Here is a 17,793-nt window from a genome sequence, read left to right on the forward strand (position 1 = left end):
AAATGGAAGGAGCAGGCAATATAATGATTGTCAATAACACTTGCTATACAGAAATTAGTAGAAATAGGCAAGAATTAAAATTCATATAAAAACCGCAGCTGTGACATGAAGTACAAGTATCTTCCTCTGGAAGCTTAGCGGCTAAGCTTGCCAATAGCTAGCAAATATGAATACACAAATATATAGAAGTATGAAATGCAAGTGCATATCTTCGCTAATCATAGTAGTGTATGATATATAGTACATAATAAGAACACAGCTCGGACAAACCTATATGCAACCTTCCAGATAAAAAAATATATAGCAAACTACAATATAAAGTGCAAGTGCATTAGGCCATGGGCATATCATTCTAACCAAGTAGACTGGTCAACCAGGTTTCCATAAGCATATCATTGAGGATTTAAAAAATGATCTATTTAATACAGTCTCAATAATAAAACATGTAGTAAAATGCAATATAAAGTGCTAGTGCAATAGATGGTAAACCTGTCACTCTAGCAACATGGCCCAGTTGAAAAGGTGGAATAAACATAAAGTGCAAGTGCACTTATTTATTGAAAGATTATGAAATGAGTGAATGCAACCTTTAAGATGAAAGCATGTAGCATACTGCTATATAAAGTGCAAAAGCATGAGGTAATAAACGTAACTCTCTCGCAGCATAGCCTAGTTGAAGAAGGTTAGGTAATCATAAAATGCAAGTGCATGACAGAATATTTGAGCTTATTATGAAAAAAAGGTACAGGCAATTATATAGAAGAGGAGCAGTATCAACCACTAGAGTTTCAGGGTACAGATATGAACATGTACTCACAGAATTCAAACCCCCTAACCACAGAAGAGAAACTGGGGCAAGACAGCCAAAGTTCACCAACTAAACAATGAAAAAAGTTGGATAATGTAAATGATAAAGGTTAGAAAAAAAAAATATTTCTTTAAAACAAACATTAAATAAATAGACAAGTCCAAGTCAGGTCAATAAACAGTTTTGTAAATAAGTAAACATAGAAAAAAGGAGAAGCAAAAAAGGCAGTATACCTATGGCAGAAGGTCAAGATCAAATAACAAAGGGCAGGAGAGAAGGAAAATATGTATGCAAGTGCAAAAAGGAACTAAATAATTAAAATGATTAAGTTCCCACAAAAGTATATAACTCCTCGTCAACATTGTGCCCATTGGGATACTTAGAGTCAAAATCCAGAATGAACCAGGTTTCAAGCTGTCTCAGTTTTAAAGTGTGATCACCTCCCCTTGGGTCAATCGGTACATGGGCGACAGCGAAAAATGTGAGTAAACTGACATCGCTGTCATGTTCCTGCCTAAAATGTTTAGCCATGGGGTACGTGGGATCAAAGTTTTTGATGGCTCTAAGGTGCTGTAAAATGCGGAGCTTAAGAACACAAGTCGTGGATCCCACATACCATTTACGGCAGGGGCAAGCTAGAACATAAACCACAAATGGGGTCTCACAATTGATAAAATGTTTCAGCTTAAATTCTTTGCCAGTGACAGGATGTGCAAAAGATTTACAGGTGGTTGCATGAGGGCAGACTTTGCATTTTTGGCACTTAGTGAAACCCTTAGGTAAGGCAGGTAGCCAACTGGTCCTGCTGGAATTAGTCTGGATGGGGGGCAAATAACTAGAAACCAGTCTGTCCTTTAATGAGGGTGCCTGCTTATAAGTTAATGTGGGGCATTTGGGAAGAAGTGGACCAAGGTCTTTATCCAACTTGAGGATGTGCCAGTGTTTTACAATAATCTTACGAACATCATATGAGGCCTTATTAAATGTAATAATAAGGCGAGGTTCATCCTGATCCTTATTTTTTTTCCTCCTAGCAGAGCCATGTAGTAACATTTCTCTTGAGAGTGACCGTGCTTTAAGAAAGGCCAACTCAATGATCTTTTTTTGATAACCTTGATGTAAGAAGTCGGCTGCAGCCACCCTGCAACAGTGGTCAAATTCCTTAATATCCGTGCAGTTACGCCGAAAGCGAATGAATTCGCCATAAGGGATACTGTTTTTACAGGAAAGCGGATGACAACTCGTTGCATGGAGTGGCAGGCCAGTATTGGTGGGTTTTTTGTGCAGGGAAGTATGGATGCCTGAATTGTCCAATCTTACATTCACATCCAAATATACAATATTGGTAAAGCTGTGACATTCAGTGAATCTCAAATTCACGACATTGGTGTTAATGCTGTTCACAAAATGTGCCCACTCGTTCTCATTTCCCTTCCAAATGATAAAAATATCATCGATATACCGCCACCAACCAATAACTTGTGTGGAAAAACTAGCTAAAAGTAGCTCAGACAGGAAAGTAGCCTCCCACCACCCCATGGTAAGATTAGCATACGATGGTGCAAAGGTACTGCCCATGGCAGTGCCCCTAACTTGATGGTAGAAAGAACCCTCAAAAAGAAATACATTGTTAGTTAAGCAAAACAAAAGCATATCCAAAATCATACCATTGTGCCCCAAATAATTCAAAGAACGAGTGTCCAATAAATATTTGCAGGCTGCCAATCCAACCGTGTGATCTATAGATGTATAAAGGGAGACAACATCTAGGGTTGCCAACATTAAGCCTTCCTCCCAAGGTATATCAGAGATATGACTCAAGAAGTCCTTTGTATCACGTAGATACGAAGGCAGGACTGACACCAACGGGAACAAAGTCTCATCGATGAATTGGGCCATATGTTCAAGGAGGGAACCACATAAGGTTACAATCGGCCTGCCTGGTGGATAGATCAAGGACTTATGAGTTTTAGGCAAAAAGTATATAGTAGGAATGGTATGACTCACAGGCACAAGAAACTTAGCAAGCTCATCTTCAATGAGGCCTTTCTCGGCCCATTTGGTACATAAGGTGGTGAGCCCCAACCGTATTTCAACAAAAGGATTCTTAGAGAGTCTAGAATAACAGCATCGATCTCGTAGCTGACGATTAGCCTCAGCCACATAACATTCCCTATCCTGAATAACTATATTGGAGCCCTTATCAGCAGGTTTTATCACAATATTAGACAGATTCTGTAATTCATTAAGGGCCGATCGTTGTGAGATAGTAAGATTCTGTTTGTTATTACAGGGTTTCTTGCGAAGTTTACGAAAATCATTCACACACAAATCGTGGAATGCCTCAATACAACCACCTACTGAGAATTGTGGGTTAAACTTAGACTTGTTTTTCAATTTAGTGCGTACATCCCAGTTGGGATCAATGTCAAAGTCAACTGGATCAAAGGTGGACGGATCAAACAATTCATTTTGAAGACAGGCCAAGTCCGTCAAGTTGGAGATATCAGAGATAAGGAGGTCAGTGCGGCCACTACGTGGCACGGATGGTTTGAATTGAGGAGGGTTGATGGAGAAGAATTTTTTTAGTCTGACTTTGCGTACAAATTTGTCGAAATCTAAACGTGATTGAACATAGTCAAACTGGGTAGTAGGACAGAAATTTAAGCCCAAAGAAAGTAATGAAGCTTGTGCACCCGTGAGGGTGTGTGAGGACATGTTTATAATACAATGAAGATTCATGTTGTCTGTGGTAGCTACTTCGCCCCAGAGCGCATCGACCTGCCCTGTTGTTGTACATCTGAGCCGCTTCCCACGACAGCCTCGACGGGTCTTTTTCCTTTTGAGAATTTCTGATCGTTTCCTCTCCCTCTTCCTCTTCCCCTGTTCTTTCCACGGCCTCTGCCCCTCTTTTGGTTTTTGCCGTCTTGACATAAAAGTCTCATTTCGTCTAAAAAATTTAGTTTAGTAGGTATTTCATCATTTTCTGACACAGAAACATCAGATTCAGAAGAGACAGTTTCTGCCTCCCCCACTTGTTTAGAAGATGATTGAATGTTGGAGCTTTTACGCAGAGAATCAAATCGCTTGGCAAAAGTAAAAATGCGACCTGATTCATAGTCAATCTTATCTCTGATAAACTTTCTGTGTTTACGTTGCTTGATCTCCTCTTCATATGTAATAAGATCTTCTTCAATTTTACTACGTAATTTTTTGCCCTCTTCAGTACTAGGAATGTCGCATAAGTCAGATTCCAATTTGTCAAGATGTGAAAGTACAACCTTGCGATCCAAATTGGCATATTTTACTAAAATTTTCAAAAACTGCGCAGAACAGTGACTGCTGGCACCTCCCCACTCTTCAAGCATGTTGGAATCCTGGTCCTCGAAGGATGGTGTGATCATAATTCGCAGTCCACGGGGTACACGACCCACATCAAGATAGTTTTGTAGGGAGTGCTCCTCCCACCACTTAGATATCTCCTTTTTGCGGAATTTTTCTATTTCACGGAGCAATACAACTTCAGTAGAAGCGGTGGTGGTAATTCTTTTGGCTCCATAGGTGGATGTCACTGCAGGTAAATCCTGCTTCTCGTTAAATAAGTCCCTGGCCTGGAGAAGCCGGGCTGCCACCCTAGCGTCCTGCATGCCTGCGCGTGTGATTGCCAGAAAAAAGAGAAATTAAGCTCGAGCAACAAATAATGTTCTCGGCTAGTACCATCCAAAAATAAAAAGAATTTTTATATACTAGGAAGGTATAAACAGGGAGCGACCTCAGCAAAGCAAAAAACGTCCACAATGAATATGATGTGGAACGATACGCAGGAAATGTGGAAACCGGCGTGGAGTGAGTGTTGGAAGCACTATGCCAACATGTAAGCCATAGGAAGATAGAAAAAAACCAAAATAGACACCTACCTGCGAGCCATTGTTCGTGCGTCCTCCGGCACACAGTACATCAGCTAGCAACCAAGGGCTATCGGTTTTAACTCCCTAGAGGGTGCCACACTCGAACTCCAGTTAACAGGCAGTCAGCCGACGGCTGCAACGTTAGATCCCCTAGATGCGAGCGTGGAGAAATCGCGCATAATCCACAGCAGAATAAAGGTTCCTGGTGCTGGTTTGTAACATGGCACGCTCCATGTAAAAATAATGTTAGCACATGGAGGATAGAAAAAACCTGCACTCCATGCATGAGGTCGTTAAATCCCAGAAGAATGAGAAAAACTCGAATCCAATTAGAAGGAAAAAACCGAGTTTAATAAAAGGTAAAAAATACAAGGCAAAAACACACAACAGGCAATACAGGACGCCTAGGCAGTATCCTTAGCGACGCGTTTCGCGCTTCCCTGAGCGCTTGATCACGTTAGGGGGATGTGTAAAAAACGAAGGTAGATATGGCAGATTAGTCCTTCTTCCATGTTGCCAACAAACATAAGCTCACAGAGTTGCATGATACCATGGCGGCCATTTTGGAATGTAATCAAGGGCTGCAATAACCATAGAGAGTGCAAGTTTAGACACAACAATAAAATGCAAAGCACGATAAAAGCCCACGTAAAAAATGTGGAAATTTAAAGTAAATAAATGGAAGGAGCAGGCAATATAATGATTGTCAATAACACTTGCTATACAGAAATTAGTACAAATAGGCAAGAATTAAAATTCATATAAAAACCGCAGCTGTGACATGAAGTACAAGTATCTTCCTCTGGAAGCTTAGCGGCTAAGCTTGCCAATAGCTAGCAAATATGAATACACAAATATATAGAAGTATGAAATGCAAGTGCATATCTTCGCTAATCATAGTAGTGTATGATATATAGTACATAATAAGAACACAGCTCGGACAAACCTATATGCAACCTTCCAGATAAAAAAATATATAGCAAACTACAATATAAAGTGCAAGTGCATTAGGCCATGGGCATATCATTCTAACCAAGTAGACTGGTCAACCAGGTTACCATAAGCATATCATTGAGGATTTAAAAAATGATCTATTTAATACAGTCTCAATAATAAAACATGTAGTAAAATGCAATATAAAGTGCTAGTGCAATAGATGGTAAACCTGTCACTCTAGCAACATGGCCCAGTTGAAAAGGTGGAATAAACATAAAGTGCAAGTGCACTTATTTATTGAAAGATTATGAAATGAGTGAATGCAACCTTTAAGATGAAAGCATGTAGCATACTGCTATATAAAGTGCAAAAGCATGAGGTAATAAACGTAACTCTCTCGCAGCATAGCCTAGTTGAAGAAGGTTAGGTAATCATAAAATGCAAGTGCATGACAGAATATTTGAGCTTATTATGAAAAAAAGGTACAGGCAATTATATAGAAGAGGAGCAGTATCAACCACTAGAGTTTCAGGGTACAGAGATATATATATGCTAATGGCAATCAAAGGGTTAATAATAAACATAACCATGCATCATTTGTTCACAGCCTTTTCCTCATTTGTAGACATTTAAAAATACGAATTGCATTAACAATAATTAACACACACATATTTGAATAAACCATTATATATTTATGTAACCCGTTAGATTTCCAAGTTAAAGGAGCAGAAATATTGAATACACATTGAAATACGAACATGCCACTGTGAAACGTGATTTCGATTTCTGGGGAAAACACATGTTAATTGTTAACCCTCCATGTGCATTTTCTCAATAGTGCAACATTTCCAAGTATGAAACAAAATATTTGTTATCCCTCACTTTGAACTGTGCCCTCCAGTGCCCGATTATAATCTGCTCAAACCAGTCAGTGGGCCTCATTATAAGCATGGTGGTCTGGGAACTACGGTACCGGTAAGCATGCCGATACCGTAGTTCCCAGACTGACATATTACGAACTGTGCTCCCAGGCGCCTGACAGCACGTCGGATGCACCGGCACCATTCAGAATAGTGCTGGTGCATCCAAGCTCCCCATTCCCATTCAGCCCTGAATGGGTATAGGAAATCCCTTATTGCTGGCACCCACAAATAGGCAATTACCGGGTCCGCCAAACTCGGCATGACCCGGTTCTTGCCCATTCGCGGGTGCCGGTAAAAATGCAACTCTGTCCAGCACGGCTACCGCCGGAGTTGTAATGAGGCCCAGTATGTACTTGTATGTGCTTGTATACAGCGTATCTGAAGTCTTTGCTCCATGTTGACTATATAAGTACATCATGTTTAGAACTGAAGGCCTAATCTCATTGTTCATTATTCTCAACATTAAATCCTGAGTGAACTTAGCTGAACAGTTTGGATAGAAAAGTTACATCATTCAATTCTGTGTCCCACCTCACCATTCATCGGGCAATAAACTGAAGCGAATGTGTTGAAAGCTGTGATGTGAATGCACCTGCGTGATCTTTCTCAAAGGTTCTCTGTGGGTTTCCCAGAATCTCTTAGTAAGACCAGGGTAGGTTTGCATGTACCTGCAGGTTTTCCTTCTAGCCTGAATATGCCCACATCTCCTTTAAGAGACATACATCTTCAGGGAAGTTCGGGAGAAGCTCAGACTGGTGTAGGCAGATTATTGGCAAAAATAAAAGGCTGGGTGAAGTGGAGCCCTCTGCATCTGTAAACGTTATCCGAATAGGACTGCACATTAAACTCTGCAATACGATATCTCAGAAGACTATTGCACCTACTGCAGACATTTATGTGTAAACTGCAGGTCAAAGGTTTGAAACTGGGTAAGAAGAGGCTAGGCTTTCATTCTTCTAAAGTTGATCAAATTAGTAAAGTTGAAGTGGGGAATGGTACGATTGCATGTCAGACCCGCAGAGTAAGCCACATGTCAGGTATGCCTGGGTCTGCTTTTCATCATTCCGAGGTTGGCATATTCAGTATCATCGTGGTTTATAATATTACAATAGAAGGAATTCATAACAGACACGGACCTCTGAAAATCATCTAGGGTTGGGAGGAAGTCAGTCATGTATTTGCAGTGCATGAAGTTTCATCCTGTTGAGTTTGGTTCTATGAGGACTACTGTGCTTATTTATTAACTAAGAGACTAAGGGCCTCATTACGATGTCAGCGGTAGCCATGCCGTTATTGGTGGCATGGCTGCCGCCGAAATCGCGTCCGGGTCCGCAGAATGAGGAATTACTGGGCCATTCCGAGTTCGGAAGGCCCGGTAATTCCTCCCTCCAAGGACCCGGACCCGGTCCTTCCCCATTCCCATTTCAGCCCCCATAGGGCTGAATGGGAATGGGAGATGGTGCAAACAACGGGCCATTACGAGTTGGCCCGTTGTTTGCTCCCTCTTCCCCTTGCGGGACCTGGTAAACACACCTGGTTTGACCATGCGTTGCTTCCTGGGTCCTGCGAGGAGACCTCGTAATGAGGCGGTACAGGGTAAACGGCGCCGGCACCTTTTACGGCGCTGTTTACCCCGTACCGCCAGGGTCGTAATGAGGCCCTAAGTATGTAGCTGCAGGTCAACACCTTCAGAAAGGCCAGTAGGGCTAAGGCAGAGTCAGGCAAAGGTCATGCGTTCATGATTTATACTGAGGTGGGCCTTTATGGAAAAAAATTTAGTTTGGCAGGATTGCACAGTAATGCAATCCTAATGTAGCCAGCTAACATTAGTGTATGCTGCAAAAAAGGTGCTGCAGCAGTACTCCCTGAAATGGACTGCTTCCTATATGCCCTGGAGCACTTCACTTGAATGAAACCCAGTGACACACTGAAACTCACCTTGGACTCGGCCATGTTGCAGAGCCCTGACACAAAAAGAGTAATTTTCCAACTTGGGACAGCATTACTTTCACAAGGTGGGCCCATGAAGCAAAAAGGGGTGGGAAATAGTTGCCTTTCCATGTATTCTGACAACTATATTCATGTATACTTTTCATGCATTCTTCCTGTTGGGGAGTTTCTCCCGGGGTCGGCTGGCCTTCCGCGGACCTCCGGGCTGGATACTCCTCCCGAGTATCCCAAATATGAGTATGAGACACACACAAGAAGCAAGGTGGTTCTGCTGTTTATTGAACAACGGCAGGGATGGGTCTAGGATCGTACGCGTCCGTCCAGACTCTCGAAATTCGTGGGGCTCACAGGCCCCTTTTTGCCTCAGTATGACGCGCTACTTGCGTCACCTGGGAAAGTTAGCAAAAAACCTATCGCCACTCTAGATTGGTTCCTTGAGTGGTAGGGTTAGTATAGCATACGTATAGAGGACGCTGTTAGTGGTTAAGGGTCAGTCAGGTGGTATACCTGGGTTGTCCCTTCTATTAGATACTTGAAAATTGTTACACAAAGACCCCTAATGATTGGCTAATGTTAGTGGCATCAGTGATGAGTGCCCCCCAGCCTGGGACCATCGTTGTTCCCAGCTCGCGGTGTACCTGTCATTTGCAACAATATGTAACTATGTGTTCGTGCAGACAATGCGTGGATTTGCTCATATGCCTGAGAGCAGACCATTCCTATCGCTGTAGGTGTCCATTGGGTCATTTCATTGTTGCAGCCTGTGTCCCAGACGTGAGACCCAGGCGACTTCTCCCTCGTGGGTCTGGCACCCTGTCAGGTTTGGCTTGGTCACGTGAGGAGAGACTGTGGCTGAGGCAGAATTCTGCACGTTTAAAGTTGTATTTGCCTCTGCGTGCCTGGCTTTGCTTACAGGTGTGACCTTGGCGTCGGCTGGTAGCATACGAGTTACAACATCGCTCCCTTGGCTATCAGTTCTCACTGGGCTCGTTCTGCAGGGTCAGCAATTGTACTCTTGCTCGCCCAGTGTTCATGGAGGCTCTTGCTTGCGGCCTACTTGGGCCTGGTTCATAGGTGGGGATGTGTAATGCACGGCACTTATGTTGCGGTGTCACATTGCTTTGTAGGCAGTATCATGTCTTTGTTGTATTTTCATCACGATGCAAGGGTCGGGAGAAGCGTCAGCAAGCATGTAAACGAGTGCTTTGTGCGTCTTGCGTTTCTGCATTTCAGAGAACCTATGTGAAAAATAATAAAGATGCGCGTCAGTGGGTGTGTCCGTCAGCTACATCATAGCACTGAGTATGTTCTGTGTGTGGATTGGTGTGGGGGTGTCCAGTGTGCATGGTTGCACGGGTGTTCTGACAGTTGGCTAGGTCGTCATGGCATCTCTAACGATGTAGGTCCTTATTGTTGAAGGGCTTAGTCGAGGTCATCCATGCCGCAGGTGTCGGCTTGAGCAGGGCACGCTGGCGGGCAGGCTGGTGGGCACATCCGTATGTTCCTGTACCAAGGTATTTGGTCGTCCGGTAGATAGACACATTTATCTCGTGGCGGGTGTCTGGGTCACGATCCTCTAGGCCAGGGGCGCGAGGAGATTGGGGGGAGTCTTTTCTCCCATTCTCCCACTTCAGTCCCCCCTCTGGTCAACTTGTCGACCACACACATATCCTTTTCTTTATCTCCTCCTACTCTCCATATTTTAGTTACTCCTCCCAGGTGTCCATAGTGGTTGACATGGTCCTCAAATGACCAATATATATATACACAACTTCCTCCCGGTTTGCAGTATACCCATCTTCCGATGTAGCTCCTTGGGTTTCTTGGGTTTTCGAGCTTTACGGATGACGGGTCCAGGTGGTTGGTGATGATCTGTCTGCGCAGTTTCTCTCTTTCCTTTATTATGGTGTCTGTGTGCTGGTCATCATCAGTTGGCATCAAGGGGTGCATACCAACCATTTCGATCATTTTGTCTGTATTGCGTGCCTTCCGGGCCTTCCAGAACCTTATTATAATCAATGCAGCCCCAGCCAGTAATATACATCCAACTATAATCTTCAGCCCGTCCGACAGCCATGATGGCATCCATGACCATAACAATGAAAACCAGCTATCATCCTTCTTCACTCCTTTACTTTCTTCCATCATTTTGGAGTGCATCTGGGCCAGTTGTGATACTGCTTCGGTGAATGTACCATTGTCGGCATCGTTAGCAGGAATAAATGTGCAGCAGGATTGTTGTATCTTTGCGCAAACTCCTCCCTCCATCGCTGTAAGGAGATCCAATACATATCTGTTCTGTAGTGCTACCATCCTCACCGCTCGTAGTTCCTCTTTTATTGCGCTGAATCCGTTTACTGTTGAATTAATGGTCATCATCAGTTCCTATCGGGTTATCTGGAGCCATTTAGCGTTTGCATAAGCTTTTAGTCCAGGGTGTATTATTGACGAGAAGAACATTGCGGCTCTGCTAAATAGTCTGTGTTCTGGTGGGATAGAAGTGAGTGCTGTTTCCGACCTTCCCCACAGGTAGTTTCCTGTCAGAAGTTCTCCTTGTCTCTTTTTCCTGTTCAGGACATTATTGTTGTTGTTGTCGTTGTCCGAACCCCTCTGTGATTGTACCGATCTCTTCTTCCTCTTGTTACCTTCATCCATTTTGGGGAAGTTGGCCATGTTCATGTGTTTTTGGGGCACCACTAGTGATGGTACATTGATGTGTACCATTGTGCATATACCATTCCACAACGGGGGCAGGGTGTGATATGCCTTATTTCCGCAGGCCCAGTAGTGATCCATTAACACTGCTGTTCCTGCACCCCCCTCTGGTAACTCTAACACGCTTGCACAGTTGGTGTTGTATCCCACCTCCACATCTCCTCTGTGTTGGTAGCATAACTTGGGCGCGGTCAGCAGTAATATGCTCATTGGGTCTTCATCCTTCTCCATCCATGTCAGCATGGGTACGTACTTGCCCCATATCGTCCAACATCTGTCATTGTGTTCCTTTATGGTGGTAATATTTTCTCTTGTTACCATGTTGCTACCTACCACTCCTATGTCCCATTCATTGTTCATGTATACCTTCCCTGTTATTGTTACCAGTGGTCTTTCCCAACAGCCTTGTGTACCAGGAACTTCAGTGGCGTACCAATCACATGGTAGGTATTGTAGTGTTACTTTCTTCATTTCTCCCTTTTCAGGGCCACTTGTCATGTATCTGAACGCTTCAGCATGCAAACTGCTCTTGTGGTAACTCAAATATGACTTGAGGAAATTGTTTTCGTATGGATATGTGTCTCGCGTTTTCCACACCATTCTCACCACCGTTCCTTGAGATCGCCCTCTCGTTTGGAATAGTGCCAGATATATTATACATCGTGCCGTCTTCTCTTCTATTTCTGTGGCGACGAATGTTCGAGAAGCGCTCATGGTGTATGGGATCAATGAGCAAACATAACAGCTGTCGTCTGTTGTCTGCTTACCTATTTGGGTCATGTGCTGGTACCACATGTTGTTGGAGACGTGTGCTGAATCTGTTATATAATTATCAATACCCTTATTATCTGTGCATGTGCTGCGTTTAACTCTACTTCCCTTATGTGGAGGGTTGCTAGTACCACCTGATTTAACACCTGTTGCAGCCGTGGGAGGGGGTTTGTTAGGTTTGGGTGCAGCCATAATATTGATAGCATAACTTTTTTGCCATACAGAGGCAGCCAATAGACCAGTGATGACCAAAACTCCTATCATTTTTATTACAAAAGCTAGTCTCACCGGCATTTGCTCTTACCTTGCTGCAGTCCGGCAGCTTATTCTTGCGACGTTAAAGTTGCCCGCCTGAAAGTTCTCAATACGCTTGTTATTATGGTTAGTTGTCGTTATCAAGCCCTCCCTATCAAGAAGTCGTTCAGTGCCCAGGCGAAGAGCTGTTCCCACGCCAACCTAAGTGATCTATCTCTTAGAGCAGGTAAGTGCTGGTGAAGATGGGGAAATGATTGTTCTATGGCCAAAATAAATGCGGTGTAATAGACGCGTACCCTCCTTCTTTTTAGGTACTTTGGCCTTCTTATATGATATACAAATGTGTGTGGTAGGGCTTCAGGGTAGTTATCGTCCGCGGGTAGCATCTACTCCTAGGAAATGTACGCTGTTAGTTACTTATTTTCTTGACAATACAATTACACATGGTACCTGCATGTGCGAGAGAAGAAAAAGAGAAAACATACAAGTGTTTACATGTGTATGTGCGCAAAACAATGTCCTTCAATTGGGGGTGACCTTAGTGGGCAGGGGGTTTGGGGCTCAACTGGCGGAAGTCTGTTTACTTTTCGATCTCGTGACCATGGGATGGGCTGTGGGCAAGTGTCCAGTGTCTATTTCAGTACTTGTCTCTGGGGACTCTTGGGGGTGATAGGGTGTAGTGACACTAATGGCGTCAGCTGTGGGCGACGTCTCCTTCTCTGTAGGTGATGCTGTCGTTGTTCTTCCAATGGCCCTGTTGGTAACGCTAGGGCGGGTCTGGAGTTTGCAGATCTTCACGTCATGTAGGTGATTCCAAGCACGCTTATCCTGCAACTTCACCGCTCTCGTAGATACCTCCTCTACCAAGTGAGGACCAGTAAAGCGTGGGCTGTTCCACTTTCTATTGAAGTTGCGGAGTAGCACGTGGTCACCTTTAGCAATTTTACTGAGTCCTTCCTTCTCCAATTCTTTGTTGGCGTCTTCTTGTTGATAACTCTTAGACCCGCCCCGCGTGCGCTCGAGCTGTTGAGATACAAACGCTACACTAGTAATCAAAGAAGACACATATTGGTACATTTCATCACCAAGAACAGTTGCAGTGTTTTCATAATCTGTGAATGCTCTTGATGTAGGCGTTAGAGGAAGGTGCATTTGACGTCCGGTCACCACCTCGTGAGGAGTGAGGTGGTGGTCAGACCCTGGCCTATTCCTTAGCTCAAATAGAGCTAGCGGAAGACAATACAACCAGCTCTTCTTTGTTGTTTGCTGTATCTTTGCTATTTGCTCTTTCAATAGGCCGTTCAGGCGTTCATATACACCGTTGGCCTGCGGGTGATATGCACATGCAAATTTATGCTTAATGCCCAGTAAGGACGTGATGTGCTGAAACATTTCATTAGCGAAGTGCGGGCCGTTATCTGACCGCAGTACTTCACACACTCCCCACCTGGGGAAAACCTCCCTCACTAGAAATTTAGCTGCTCTGAAAGCATCTGCTTGTGAGCAGGGTCCTGCCTCAATCCACCTGGAGAATGGGCATACCACTACAATCATATACCAATTTCCTTGACATACATTGATCATATCAACGTAATCAATATGAATGTGCAGGAAGGGTCCCTCTGGCCTGGGTATAGTACCTTTTATCACTTGCAGCGTGTGACCGGCCGTTAACTGTTGGCATGTAAGGCAATTGCTGATAAAATTTGTTACATGAGAATTTAACTCGGGGCAGAACCAGTCTTCCCTAATTCGTGCTGCAACAACTTCCTTCCCTGTATGAGCTGGGTGATGGAGCTGGCCCAGGGCGGTGTTCAATAGTGCCAACGGCATGACCATCTTTCCAGTGTTACCCTGACGCCATAGTGCGTCAGTTGGCGACATTGTACATCCTCTTTTTACCCATAGTTCCTTTTCTGCCATTGGTGCGGCCGCCTGTAATTCCATTATCTGTGTGGCTGGGAGATGGGTGTACCCTTCTTTCATCAACATCTGTTTAGCTATCCCCCTCCCTCTCCCTCTCTCTGACTCTGGGGGGTTCCATATTTCACCAAAATACGCCACATGTTTGGCATGTGCGTCTGCTATTTCATTCCCTTTTGAGATATGATCTTCTCCATTAGTGTTTGCGGGACATTTGACCAAGGCTATTTCTTGGGGATTATTGATTACTTCAATTAATTCAGCTAACAAGAGAGCATGTTGCACTGGGGTGCCGTCAGCTCTCCTAAACCCCCTTCTCTGCCATTTTATCAACCCAGAGTGGACAGTTGATGTGACATATGCGCTATCAGAATATATAGTAACTCTTTTGTCAAAGCTTTCCTTCAACGCCAAGATCAGTGCAACCAATTCTGCTGCTTGAGCCGAATAATGCTGTGGTAACTGTACACATTTCACCGGGACACACACCAAATCTTCTGTCATTTTTACAACTGCTGCCCTAGTTCTCCTTATCCCATCACTCTGGTCTATTGTTGATGACCCATCAATGAACAAGAGCTCTCCTCCATCGAGCGCATCCTCTTCAACTTTTCTAGTACATGAGTACATTTCGGTAGTCTGCATACAGTCGTGAGGATAATCACCTTCCTCAATAACTTCCGCTATAAACCTTGCAGGGTTAACTGTACTGCATCTAACAATAGATAGTTCTGTCTAGATAAGATGATCTCATAACCTGATGCCCTCTGCGTGGTTAGTGTGGACTTAGGCTTGTTCAATATTGCAAATAGTGCATGCTCCACGAATAGTGTGGTTGGGCACCCCATTGTAATAGATGAGGATTTCTCTACCGCGAAGGCAGCTGCGGCAAGACCTTGTTCACAAGGGAAATGACCTAACATAACAGGGTCCAAGTGACCGCTGTAGAACGCTATTGGCTTGTATCCCATGCTTGTTTTCTGAGCCAATACTGCTTTCATTACTGCTGAGTCGCAATGTGAAAAGATAAGGAACTGTCGTTCATAATCTGGGGTGGCCAGTACCGGAGCAGTTGATATCGCGTTTTTTAACTCGTCAAATGCTTCCTTAATTTCCCTTGTCCACCCCAATTTTTTCTCCCCTTTGTTTGCTTCTCTCAATGCTTCAAGTAGGGGTCCTATGTATGAGCTGTAATAAAAAACCCATGCTCTACAGTAGTTGCACAATCCCAGGAACTGCTGCAGCTCCCTCACTGTTTGTGGCAATGGCGTGTTTGATATAGCCTGTGCTCTTTGTGGTGCAATCTTTCTTCCATGTTGGGATCTTAGTTGACCAATGTATAATACCTGTTCCTGACAGTACTGTAACTTTTCTTTGTCTACCTTGTAACCTTTTTCTGCCAATATTGTCAGCATTTTCAATGAGTCCTCCCTGCACCTTTTCTCGCTTGTGCTGCAAATTATTATGTCGTCAACATATTGCAGCACCGTACTTTCCAGTTCAAAGTTTCCCAAGTCCATCTGTATAACTCTGTTGAAAATTGAGGTTGACTCGCAGTACCCTTGTGGTAACCTGGTGTGTTTCCATTTCTGTACGTGAAGCTTGTCAAGTCTTGTGATTCTGGATGCAGGGGTATTGAGAAAAAGGCATTTTTGAGGTCAATCACTGTAAACCGTGAGGCCTCTGCTGGAATTCCACATAATATTGTGGCCGGGTTTGCTGCTATGGGGTATTCTGCTTCCACAATGTTGTTCAAGGGCCTGAGGTCCTGGATAAAACGCCAAGACCCTCCTTTAGCTTTGCGCACTGGGTACACGGCCGTGTTACATGGTGATTCTGATGGTACCAGTATGCCGTTATTTATTAGGGCTGTTATTGTTTCGTATATGCCCTCAGCTGCCTCTTTTGATAGTGGGTATTGCTTCACTCTAGGGAGTATTGCACCCTTTTTCAGTTTTATTCTTACTCCCCCGATACTCTTTATGCAGCCCACGTCATAGGGACTAGTGGTCCACAGTGATGTTCAAACTTTTGCCATATCTTCCTCGTAAAAGGGAACTGGGGTAGATGCGGGTGCTTCAAGTGCCTTTGCAATTTTCTGTGCCACTTGCTTGTATGTCACTCTTAGCCATATATCTACACTCATCATAAATACCAGTTCACCCTCTTCCTTGTCTTCTGAAAAGAGCTCCTCATCGGACACCTGGGTGAGCCTGCATCCCTCAGCCAGCGCTATCACTGCCCTCCATGCTCTCCTTTCCCGGTCTTGGGCATGTACTGCGATATTGTCACACCTCAGGGAACCTGGCAGCTTTGGGCTAAATGGAAGCTACGTCCTCCATTGCTGGTTCCTTCACGTACAACGAAGCGCAGAGTACGAGTCTAGTCTTTTTCTACGCATTCCGACGCCCGTACTTAAGCCACTCACTTCCGGGGTCGGGTGTGTTGCAACAAACAGTTTTCCTGATCGCCTGCGCTGCCGTACTCCTTGCACTTCGCTCCTCAGTGTTTTGCTCTCTTACTCGCCTCTTTCCTCCCGTCCTTCCCCTCTGTATTTCCAACTTATCCTCTCGCCTCCGTTTCCTTGACCCTCCTCATTCTATTTTCCGCTCCCATCTTCCTCCTGTCCCTTCCTCCCGTCTTGTGTTATTTTTCCCTCTGTCTTGCTTTCTTTCATTCCTTTCCTCTCCGTCTTTACCTTAGCCTTACCTTTCCGTGTATCGACCTCCTTCTGTTCAACGGACTGCCTTGCCTCATCCCCATTGTCGTTTTCTTGTACTTCCTGTGTACCGACTCCTGCCTGCCTAACGGATTGCCTGCCTTTTCCAGTACTGTATTGTTACTACCCGAACACTTAACACGTGGTATTTTCTACTGGATCTACACCCAGGTTAACCATCACTGGATATTCCTCATCCACCCATCTCTTCAGCTTAAGCATACCTTTCTGGGTTTTTTTTATGCCTCTGGCTTTTTCCCCACTGTTTAACGGCTGAGGAGGGTAGCCACAGTTCACCCATTGGGTGTCACTGTGGCGTCCTTTCACAGTCGTCCTTATCTGCAAAAAAAAAGGGAAAGACTCGAACCCAGGATAACCCGAAGCTTGCATTACATCAGAAAATCAGAGGTGAGGAGGAAGGGGAGGACAGGGGATCAGACTCTTCACAAGCAGAAGAGGATATATCAGATATATCCGACAGATTGCAACGCCCAAAAATCATTATGGCCACTCCGCAACAGGTGCAGGTGTTAGTGGCAGCAGTCCAGAACTTGAACTTAGAAGTTCAAAATCTTAAAGGCGCAAATGCCACTTTACAGCAGAGAGTTGCTGAACGAGACCCACCTACCACGGATCTACCTCCATTACCCTTAGTCTCAGGGAAGTTTGAAGGGGGCCCAAGAAAGAAACAGGACCCAAGCGGATAAACACCGCAGACCAGTTCCAGAATGGGGTGTTGGTTCTAAGGTACTCCTGTTGACCAAATTCCTACCACGTTGGGTACGTCCCTCAAAACTGTCCCCTAGATATATTGGGCCCTACAAGATCACTTGAGTCATAAACCCTGTGGCTTTTCGTCTACAGCTACCGTCAAGCTTACGCCGA

Source organism: Ambystoma mexicanum, chromosome 5p, assembly GCF_040938575.1.
Source record: "Ambystoma mexicanum isolate Mex_15411 chromosome 5p, UKY_AmexF1_1, whole genome shotgun sequence".
In the NCBI taxonomy this organism is placed as follows: domain Eukaryota; kingdom Metazoa; phylum Chordata; class Amphibia; order Caudata; family Ambystomatidae; genus Ambystoma; species Ambystoma mexicanum.